The following is a 10912-nucleotide window of genomic DNA, read 5'->3' as shown; positions in this document are numbered from 1 at the left end:
GAGATGATGTGCAGATGAACCAGGTGTGTATTTCACTGGAAGCTGGCTGCTTAAATAGCCTGCACCTGGTATTAACCTGAGCATACCACAGTATAGGGAAATGTGATCCTAACATTACATCAAAAACAAAAAAACCCAACAAAAACATAAAAATCTCCATTCACACTTAAAAATATCAACTACTTGCATTACCTTAAGTTACTCCGCACATCACATAGAAAAGCAGGAAATGTGAATTTCGCATTAGAGTTCACACCCCTCCACTAATCACAACTTGGTATCTTCTAGAACTTAGAAAACAGTGTGTGGACATCCTGGGGGCTATTTTCGGTCAAACAATCCCTGCAGAGGAGACATGACAGCAGAGAAGAATGATTTTAACAAAGACTTTGTCTTAATAAGTGCACACACCAGCAACATTTAAACACTAAGTTGTTTGATTTAATCATTCCAAGTTAAACAACAATTTAAACTTAAATCCCTGTTGAAATAATGTAACTAAATATGTGTTTTTCTTCACAGGTCAGGCCTCCAATTTACAAACACACCACATCCTTATAAAAATGCAACAGTCTCAATAAAATACATTCAGCCTCAGAGGTTTGTGTGATTATTTTATGTATCATGTTAATTCATACAAACTGATACAGTTTAAATCTTTTCAATGTGCTACAAATAAAGCATGGCAGTAATAAAGAGGATTTTCATCAGCGTTATCTTTTTTTAAAAGGTCTAGTGTGTAGGATTTAGGATATATGTTGGCAGAAATGAGATATAATATATAAAGTATGTTTTCCTTAGTGTATAATCACCTAGAATATAAACATTGTTGTGTTTTGATTACCATAGAATAAGTCATTTATATCTACATGGAGAGTAAGTCCTCGTCTACAGAGATTGCCATGTTGTACTGCCATATTTCTTCAGTAGCCCACAATGCACAAACCAAACACTGACTCCAGATTGGGCCATTAAGGTTTTTGTGTTGGCAACCATAGTTAAAAGGGGCAAGAGCACCAGAAAAACACAGATTTTTTAATGCAAAACTCCTTGATTCAGTGTTTTTACCAGTTTAAATCAATTGGTTTGTTTGTTTTGGAGAGAAAGAGACCTCTGTGGATAAATCCACAATAAAAACCTCTTAAATGTTTGGATTCGAAGTCAGAAGAGAAAATAGGTGAGCACATATTACCAGAACAAGCCAAACTACACTGGAGAAACACTGACTTGAAACACAAAACTACTTTATTGAGTGTTTTGACCAGTTTTAATCACCTGGTCCATTTGATTTGGAGATAAACAGACCTCTGTGGAGAATTCAGCTGGCATTAAAAACCACCTAAAAAATGAACACTAGGGCTGGATATTGTCAAAAAACTCACAGTTCAATTCAATTTTGATTCTTTGGATCACGATTCAGTGCGATTCGATATTGATCCAGTTGCTTCAATATTGATTCAGTTATGTGTGTTGATATCAGAAATACCCAGATAATTCATTCGAATACCTTCTGATATGTGTTAAATAAAACGTGCATTATCTCTATTGATTTAGAACAAACTGACACCAAAACTTTTTTTTACCATTATATTATTCTTTATTCAATAAAAATGAACACTAGGGAATTCTAACTGAGAAAAGTCAGCTGGTTGCAATCTACAATCCTCACCATTAGATGACACTAAAACACCCTAAATCTCACACACTGAACCTTTAAGTCTGTACATCTTCAAGGATCCATGAGGCCCACTGGCTGACCTTTATGCTACCCTATTAGCAGAAGAAGACCTTGATAATTCTTCAAAACCCTAAATTATGGTAAGATTAAGTTAAGGGAAAGATTGTGATGATAAAAAAATAAACACAGCTAAAACATTGAGAGCTTGTGGTTGCAGTTAATAAAAAGGCAAATGTTAATTGCAGGTTTCTGATGACCTCCTGCATGAAAGTCAACCCTACACGCCCATCTACATCCTCACTTTCTGCCTGGATAAACAAAGGACACACTTCCTGTGTTGGCACTGGACATTAATCATGAGGTGTGGAATCATCCAATGTGGACACAGTGATAGAGGGATATACAAACACATGCAACTGACTGTTTTATGTTAAATAAAACCTTTATTTTCTGCTCTTGTTTGCTATAGATATGTGTGACAACGTAACACACACTTCACTGTAGAAGATGAAGTATTGCCATTTTTGAGATGCCTACTGCAGAAGGTAATAAACGAGTTAAAGATGTTGCTTTGGTTGACAGCGAGCTCTTAATTAAAGCGGTGTGGGATAATGAGTTCACCTCCTCTCAAGCATGCACTGCACTAAGCTCAGCTGACACAACAGAAAATTCACATGCAACCTTAGACCTGGGGGACAAATTACTCTGGCACCGGACAGGCAGGGACCGTGCAGGAAGGCAAGCAGCAAATCAATGCAATTTTATAGACCTGAATCATGCCTAAATGTTCCTTCTTAGCTCTGCTACTTTCATTCATCTCTCTGTCTTATGGCTGTAGAGGAGAGCAGGGGCAACACTTGCACACATCCAGACTGCTGTGATGGAGATGATTATGTTTCCATTAGCTGAAGCCTCTATTGTGACTGTTGGATCTGGTTTTATAGTTGCTAGTCCATGAAGCCCATTCCACGTTGCTCTGCACAGGTTCAGGTTACAAATGTAAAAGGCCAAAAAGTGCTTGATGCAAAGTTTGTGCAAAAGGACTGTGCTTTGGCTTCCAGCTTTAAAAAAAACTAATGGCTGCCATCTATGGGTACAACTGATAATTGAAAATAGTTTTGAAGCCAAAAACACTTAAGTGAGTACTTAAAAAATATAATACATGACACAGAAACAAATTCTATTAAAAAAACAAACAAACCCAAAACTAAAAACATTCAAGATGAATGAAGACTTCTTTTCTCTAAAGTGGCCATTTGAGACACTGCAGTTTTTGGTGCTTTGCATTTGCTTCACTCTTCAGCTTCAGAGGATGTTGCTTGGTTTTTACACTGATTACACATCAAACTACAGTAACACTAAATGAACCATGCACGCAGTATATTGCATATCTAAAAGTCTTTGTTTAGCCTATGATAATAAAATTGGGTCCTGAGCTGAGTTGCAGCCTGTTAACCAGTGTTAGCAGTTGTGAACTACACACACACACACACATGCATACACACAAACAGAAACACACACACATGGAGGCTCTCAAAAATCCCCATGGCGCCTCTTGTATACGCAGTGACTGCTCAACCAGTGCATTCCTGCAGCACACTGCACTGCAGGTCTGCCCACATTAACACACATTTTAACACAGTGACAACAGAATCTAAAGGAACATTTCCTCACATTCAGCCTCTAACAGGAGAATTCACATCTGCCAGGAGTGTTTAATAGACACTATTTCAGATGAGACTTTTCAGCCGGGAGGTGTCTTCAGCGTCCCTGAGTGACCGCTCTCTGTGCCTCTGCCAGTAACACACAGCCTGACCTTCCTCCTACCTAGACTGACTCAGCATTTGCAGCTTAATGTTAAGTGATTATGCTGCTGGTGACGCCCGGTGGGTGTGAGAGGCATTTGTCAAGAATCAGTCTGCCATCCTTTTAACCACAATTTAAAAGCCTGAAAAGCCTGAGGCCATATATCCCAATGATCTGGACATGCTGATAGGAGGCTAATTGATTCCTTTAATGGGCAAAACTTAATGATGAGCAATAAGTTTTGCCCCCTATCTTTATTATGAAGCATAAAGTCAGATTTTTATGGTGCATCCTTAGATTAAGACATGATTTTCATGTTGTAAGGAACACATTTTTGTTATTGTTTGCAGTTTTTAAGGGTCAAAAAGTTGAATGCTAATTATCTCTTGAAATTATCTCTCTCTGAAACCTGGGCAAATTGGCTTTATTTCTTTCAAAAATATGGCAAGAAAGCAATAAGCACCTTAAGAAGAAATGACCAAGAAATCAGTAAGAAATTAGTAAAAAGTACAAGAAAATTAGCAAAAACAAAACAAACAAAAAATAGAAAAGTGGAAAAAGTGAAGAAAACAGGAAATGACCTGAAATCACTGCTTTAAAGACCTAATAATTCTATAAAAATAATTCCAAATATGTAATTGAGATCATTTAAAAAATAATTCTCTGCACATAATTCTTAATGTGCAGACCACGTTGCTCATTTTTGACCATGTTTTTGAAAGAAATCAAACCAATTTGCTCAGGGTTCAAAGGTTAACTACTTTTGAAAGGCAACTGACCACAACACAAAAAAAGGTGATGCCAATCCAGTTTTCAAATGGCTTAGAAAATGGAGCTTATTTAAGCCTTTTTCACTTTTTTTTAACCAAGTTTCATGGAACAAGGGGCAAAGATAATCAATTAGACTGAAAAGTTCAACAAAACTTTGATAAAACATTATATGGACTTGAAATGTCACCAAAATGAAGTTTTGCTATCTCGTTAGAAATAAGCAGCAGTGCGATTACAGACACTTGCATTGTACATGCAGTATTTGACATGGTCTGATACATTACACCCTCAGTTTACCTCACAAGACCCTCTGTTCTTGTTTATAATTAGATTTGGTTCATGTAAGGGTGAGAGGGTCATTCTGAGATCAACATTCACTTGAATATGTGATACAGAAGGTAAGGTTAATATAAGAGGCTCAGGTTGCAGCAACTCAGGCTGCAGTGTATGAAATGGATCTGTATTTGGAGACTGAAGTCATCAATAGGTTTCACATTTTCGGTACTGTGGGGCAGCATTGAGACAGTCTGACTCACTGCTGCACAGATTCAAACAGGAATTCAAGTTTTATTTTTAGGGGTGAAAAGTTATACACTTCAAGTATAGCTTCCTCAAAATGGGCAACAGTAGCAGCATTTAGGGATAGTGGTAAGTAAGACTACAATACTACATTCTCAGCAAGTATTGGTCCAGTGTGTAGTATTTAAAGGCCATCTGTTTGCAGAAATGGTATATAATATTGATAATAAAGTTTTTTATCAGTTCATAATCACCTGAAAATAAGAAATGCATAACTGTTACCTTAGAATGAGCCATTTATATCTACATATGGAGTAGGTCTTCTTCCGTGGAGTTCACCATTTTGTTCCACAGTAGCCGAGAATGGACAAATCAGCACCTTAGTTCTCCTACACCCTGAACACACAAAAAAGATTCAGTTTTTCCAACACAGATTTCACTAAATCCTATACATTAGACCTTTAACATGAATTTTTGTACACAAATTTATTGCCTCCAGATGAATAAATCATCCTTTAGCAGCTAAAGAGACAGATATTTCCTTTATGCATTGGTGGAGACCAAAACAGAGTTTAAAAAGAGCAAATTTTGGACTTACATTCATCAGATGGAAACAGAAACACAACACCAAATAAATTACAATGTTACTCCATAACTGCAGTATAAATGCTACCATAAATACCATATTAACTATAGAGTTGACAATCAATAACTACACACTCCACTACCGTTGTACAACAATGAAGACAAATTTCGAAAATACTTCCACTGCAGTCTTGCACTGGTGATGTTTTTTTGGAGGAAGAATCTGTGTATTGTCAGGCCCCACCTCACTGAGTTCCCACACAGCCTCCAGGAAGTGCAATGTGCTTTCATGCTAATTTTCATAGTGGACAAATGGCATAAATACACCAGCACATAATGCCTCGTGGCCCAAAAACACTTTCTCCCATTTACAAACATGGCAAATGGGATGTCTGTTAATCAGTGTATACAATTTTTTCAAGCATCACAACCTGAGCGAAATGACTCATGTCAGTATCGGGATTTAACCCGCTGGTCCAATAAGAACTGGAAAGTCTAGAAGAGCCGCAAGATTAAATCTTTTTACCCCAATTCAAATTAGTGGAGCTCTAAACCAGAAATAGCTTGTTCAGGTGGTAGAAGTCTCTAGTGTGTGTGACCGTAAAGTATAATCTGAGTAATTTAATACACCCTAATTGAACTTTTTTGGCTTCATGCACCACTGAGTAACTTCATAGAAATGAACAGGGCCCTGCTTCTAATGCTGTATCCACCTCTCTTAATACATATATGGTTGTCTCAGCTGTGTGTCCAGACTTTTTTTTACTGGCGTGGCACTAACTTATGGGTAGCATGAAGTACGAGCACTGCTGTGGGCACATGTGTCAACATAGCTTTAATTTACCATTTTGTCTCTACTACCCATACCTACTTATATTTTTAACATTGCAGTGTTATACATTCCTGTTTTTAGTTTAGTTTCAAAGATAAATAGACCTACCAATTGCAAAATGACAGAGCAAGACACAAATGTAAAATAAAGCTCTGCTCCGAAGCTCCACTCCAAATCAAAACAGATCTTCTTCCTCCTCTGTGGCTTTTTGGCAGGCTTGTTAATACACATCAGTGCCTCTCAGATTTAAGACTGAATGACACCTATAAAGGAAAATTCAATTTACTTGTCAAACAGGACTGCATTCAACCTCAGTAAAACAAAGTAAAACATTTATTAAAATGGAAAGGTGGTGGGTTGAACCTCTTATTGTGTTACTGACTTTAATACGGTGGTTTTTATTTCAGTTCAATTTAAAGTGCTACTTTGGCATGAGACACATATGTTCACATTACCAAAGCAAGTGAGACGTATACAAAACATGTAAGTATAATAAGGTCTACCAGACATTTACATACACATCGCTGCTGATTGGGTTAGCCTTCTGATGCGCCCACCAAACAAGAGAAAACATTCTTCAGACCCTGTTTCATACCATTGCACATCACATTTTGAGGAAACATGTCGCACAGCATCAAATGATTAATTAAAACCAGAAAAACAAGAAGAACTACCTAAAATGACAAAAAACGTCTTTGGGAAAAATATATTTGACATGTTCTTGATGTTTTCATTTTGGCACATGTCCCATCCACTAACATGGAAGAGGCTGTGTTTATGACCTATACTGCAGCCAGCCACCGGGGGGCGATCGAGATGTTTTGGCTTCACCTTTAGGGAGCCGTCATATTGTTATGTATTATACAGACTATATAGTTCTATGAAGTTCAACACAGTCTCTGTGTTCACAACTTGTTTCTTCCTCAGTTATTGCAGGTTTAAAGATCACAATTCGCATTCATGTATCAACTTGGTTCTCCAAAATGTATGAAACAAAGACCCCCCCCCCCATCTCTCATTCATTCCATTATCAGTTCAGGCTGGCATTCATCTTTACAAAACAGCATGCAAGACAGTAGTGGAAAGTGCAGAAGACACTTGTTTGCTTTGAAAAGTTGACCAAAACCAACTGTGAGATAATGTCTAAACCCAGAGACACACTTTCTGCACACAGCTGCAACTCCCACGCCAACGTAAACACAGCCTGACCATACTGCAGTGACCTCTGTCCCCGCTGGTGTCATGGTTTGGTCCAGATGCACTCCCTTATTATAACACATATGACTCTCTCCTCCTATATAATTACGGGCTCTCCCCTGGCCGATCGCTGTTTAATGACATATCAGATCTTGGAAGGAAAAAGAGAAGAGAGCCCTAAACTTCTATTTTGAGATTTACATTCCACTTAATAATACTGGGGGGGGGGGGGACATTTTTGTGAGTAAAGTTGGTCTGACTGGAGCCAGACGCAGGGCCCAGACAGTTTTATTGCATTGTGGGATTACTAGCTGGCTGAAATGAAAGTGTATCGTCACGGCTACCAGATCCCTGATCCTTGCGGCTGCTGAAGGCCCAATGTATGACCTCTGAAGGTAGCACAGCCAGGGGTGATTCTTCAACAGGAGCAAACGTGTACTTCAGCCAAAATAAGAATGCGCCGTGACATTTGGTCTCATATCACCACAGGAGACACACAGTTATTCAGCTAATTAGGAGGGAAAAGAGCCTGACTGTGCAGAATGATGTGAAGTTCAACTCAGGTAAGAGTTTGTTTAGTTGCAGTAAAACTTTGCAAATAAAACTGTTCTTATAAATAACACTTACAAATGCACAAAGTGCCAAAATTTCAAATAACACAGGAGTTTTTAGGTGTAACTTATTAAACTGCTCTTTACCCAGGATGTCTCTTGGGATATTTTCTTTATTTTACAAGAGAGACGTGGTCAACACATCAGCATAGAGATGTTAACACACAGTCACATCAAATTAATTTACAACACTCACATAAAATAAAATAAAATAAAATAGGACCTGAGGGGCATTACAAACTTATCAGCCATCAAACATTTTGGAAATGTTGTTTAAATGCCTGATATGCAGTGTTGCAGAGATTTGTTACTCAAGCATAAATACCAATACCACAGTGTAAAAATATTTTGGTAGTAAAACTTTTGCACTCAATGGAGATTGTGAGTGTCATATTATTACATGTGATATTCTTGGATTATTCTTACAAATGAATGAAAGTTTAAATAACATTTCACTGCCATAGTTGGTGGCTTTGGAGCTATTTTTATTCCACTATGGAGTAGTGTAATTTGATCTATAATGATGTTATTTTTGTCTGTAGAATCTTGCTTAGCAAGTATCGCTATTAGCACACAATGTTTCTATTAAATTAACACGATAAGCTTTAGTTTTAACTTGGGAAAGAAATAGTTGTCTCCTGAATGAAAGTCCAGAATTTTTTGACCCATCTACCTTTCCTCCCACCCACCCTATGCAGACATTCATGCTCTTTGTACTTCAATAATTGCTCTTAGTGTCTTGAAATGCTGGCTTCTGGTTTGTCTCATATCCCTTCTAGGGGTACCTCTGTGCATCAGTACCTGCTGCAGAGGGCCACTGACCAAGCGTCGATATTTGACAAGTTGGGAATGAGACTGGGTTACCATAGCTGCTAGAGGAATATTAGCATAAAGTGGAAAAACTATAAGTTAGGTACAAGTACTTCAATATTGTACTTCAGTACATTGTTTGACTAAATGTATTTATATTTTATCATTGCTGAAATGGGGGCTGTGTCCATATAAAGTTTAACATGTAAATCATTCCAAGCCCAGAGTACAGATTATAGAAATACAGTCTTTAAGTTCAGAACAAATTTTGGAGACACTGAGGATGATCTCTTTCAATAACTTGGTACGATAGCTGATCACTGAGATCCTTCCAGTTAGCACATTTAAATTGCAATGACGAGTTTGTGATCCAAAGGTTTAAATCAAAAACAGAGATCAATGATAGAAAAGATCGAGTCTGTGAAGTAGCAGGGCTGTAGCCAGAATTTTAGATATGCAGAAATCATGAGCCCAAGTTCCTCCAACACATACCCGAACCTGCAGGTATTTTGAAAAATAAAGTCTAACACAGTCATATGCAGCTTACAGCCTGCATGTTGCTGCGTGGCCCACTTCTTCAATTAATAATGAAAATCAATTGGTTCACAATTTGAATTTTTTTTGTACCTTGAATACAAATTAGGTGGTAGAGTGCATTAAAAAACATACAAATAGAGAAAAAAAAGTGCCAGGGTAGGATCCCTCGGCTAAGCATAGATCGTCTTCTGTTTTTATTTTTAAAAATTTACTGAATCCAGGCTTCCTGACATTTTTCAAAAGTGCCCCCCAGGCAAAGCAAGCCAAGTAACCCTACTCCAAAATATTTTAATTAGGCCTATTTTGTTTTATCATATTTGATCTATTCATTTAATTGGTTAGTACAATTTTTGACATTTATTAATTTATTTATTGGTTGGCCTAAAAATGATAACGTTTAAATACTGTGTTTAAAAAAAAATACTGGTACCCTTGTGCTATTTAATTATTTATCTATTTTAAGTGAAGCTTGTAATTACAAAGGTTGCTGAAATCCCCAAATTGCTTTGAAAATCAAATCTCAGCTCTATCAGTGCCCTGGGTGTCCTGGAGAATGTTACATAGCTTGTATTTGAACATTTTAGGTTCATTTTAATTAGTAAAATAACAAATGAATTATTTTAATTAATTGGCAACTCTAAATTGCCTGTAGGTGTGATTGAGAGAGTGAATACTTGTCTGTCTCTATGTGTGATGAGAATTCCCGTACCTCACACATGGAGCTGTACTTTCTGCCGGCTTGCCCGCTCAGAAGCTATGCAGGCTGCTCTACAAATTATCCCTCCACCCTTCACTTAGATTTCTCCCCCCTCCACTCAAATCGCTCAGTGCTTGCTCCAGAAAAAGAAAAAACAAACATCTGCCTTGTATTTTAATTTTAAGCTTGTTTGACTTGTGAGAGCACAGGTGGTCACCTCACTATCATCCTCAGTGCCAGGGAGGAGGTTAAATGCTTTTATCATGTTGCTGACACTGTCAGTCACAACCTGTTGATCACATGTTCCAATTTTTCAGTACACTTTCGTACTTTTGGTAAATGTGATTCCAGAGTGAATTTTTACCGACTGAAACAATGTCGCCACATTCTTTTTCTTGTACCATATAATTGTCATCCGTTACTTTTACAGGAATAGTACGCCTGTATGTATGACTTGTCAGTTTCCTTTTTCAAAGCACTTCCTGGGTCAGACATGCTTCAGACGCATGCAGCGGCACCAGAGCGAAATTGGAGCAGGATGGAACGAGAGATAAGGTGATGCTCCAGCATTTTATAAAAGGCGCTCCACGCTCCAGCCAAAATCCTCCCGCTTGCACACCTCGCTCACTCCCGCTCTGCTCCGCTCACATGCTCTGGTGACCTGTCCAGGGTGTACCTTGCCTCTCGCCCAATGACAGCTGGGATACGCCACAGCTCCCCGGCAACCCTGGCAATAGTTTGGTTTAGGCAGGGAGATGATGTATAGATTAATGCGTCATCTGCATAGAAACAGATTTCTTAATATTGTTTAAAAAAATAGTAAACTGAACAGGTACTAGTACAGAAAACTTTCATACACCTTTTGTGCT

This window comes from Plectropomus leopardus, chromosome 5 (genome assembly GCF_008729295.1).
Source record: "Plectropomus leopardus isolate mb chromosome 5, YSFRI_Pleo_2.0, whole genome shotgun sequence".
Classification (NCBI taxonomy): domain Eukaryota; kingdom Metazoa; phylum Chordata; class Actinopteri; order Perciformes; family Serranidae; genus Plectropomus; species Plectropomus leopardus.
The sequence above is the reverse complement of the archived record's forward strand: the minus strand, read 5'-3'. Positions refer to the sequence as shown.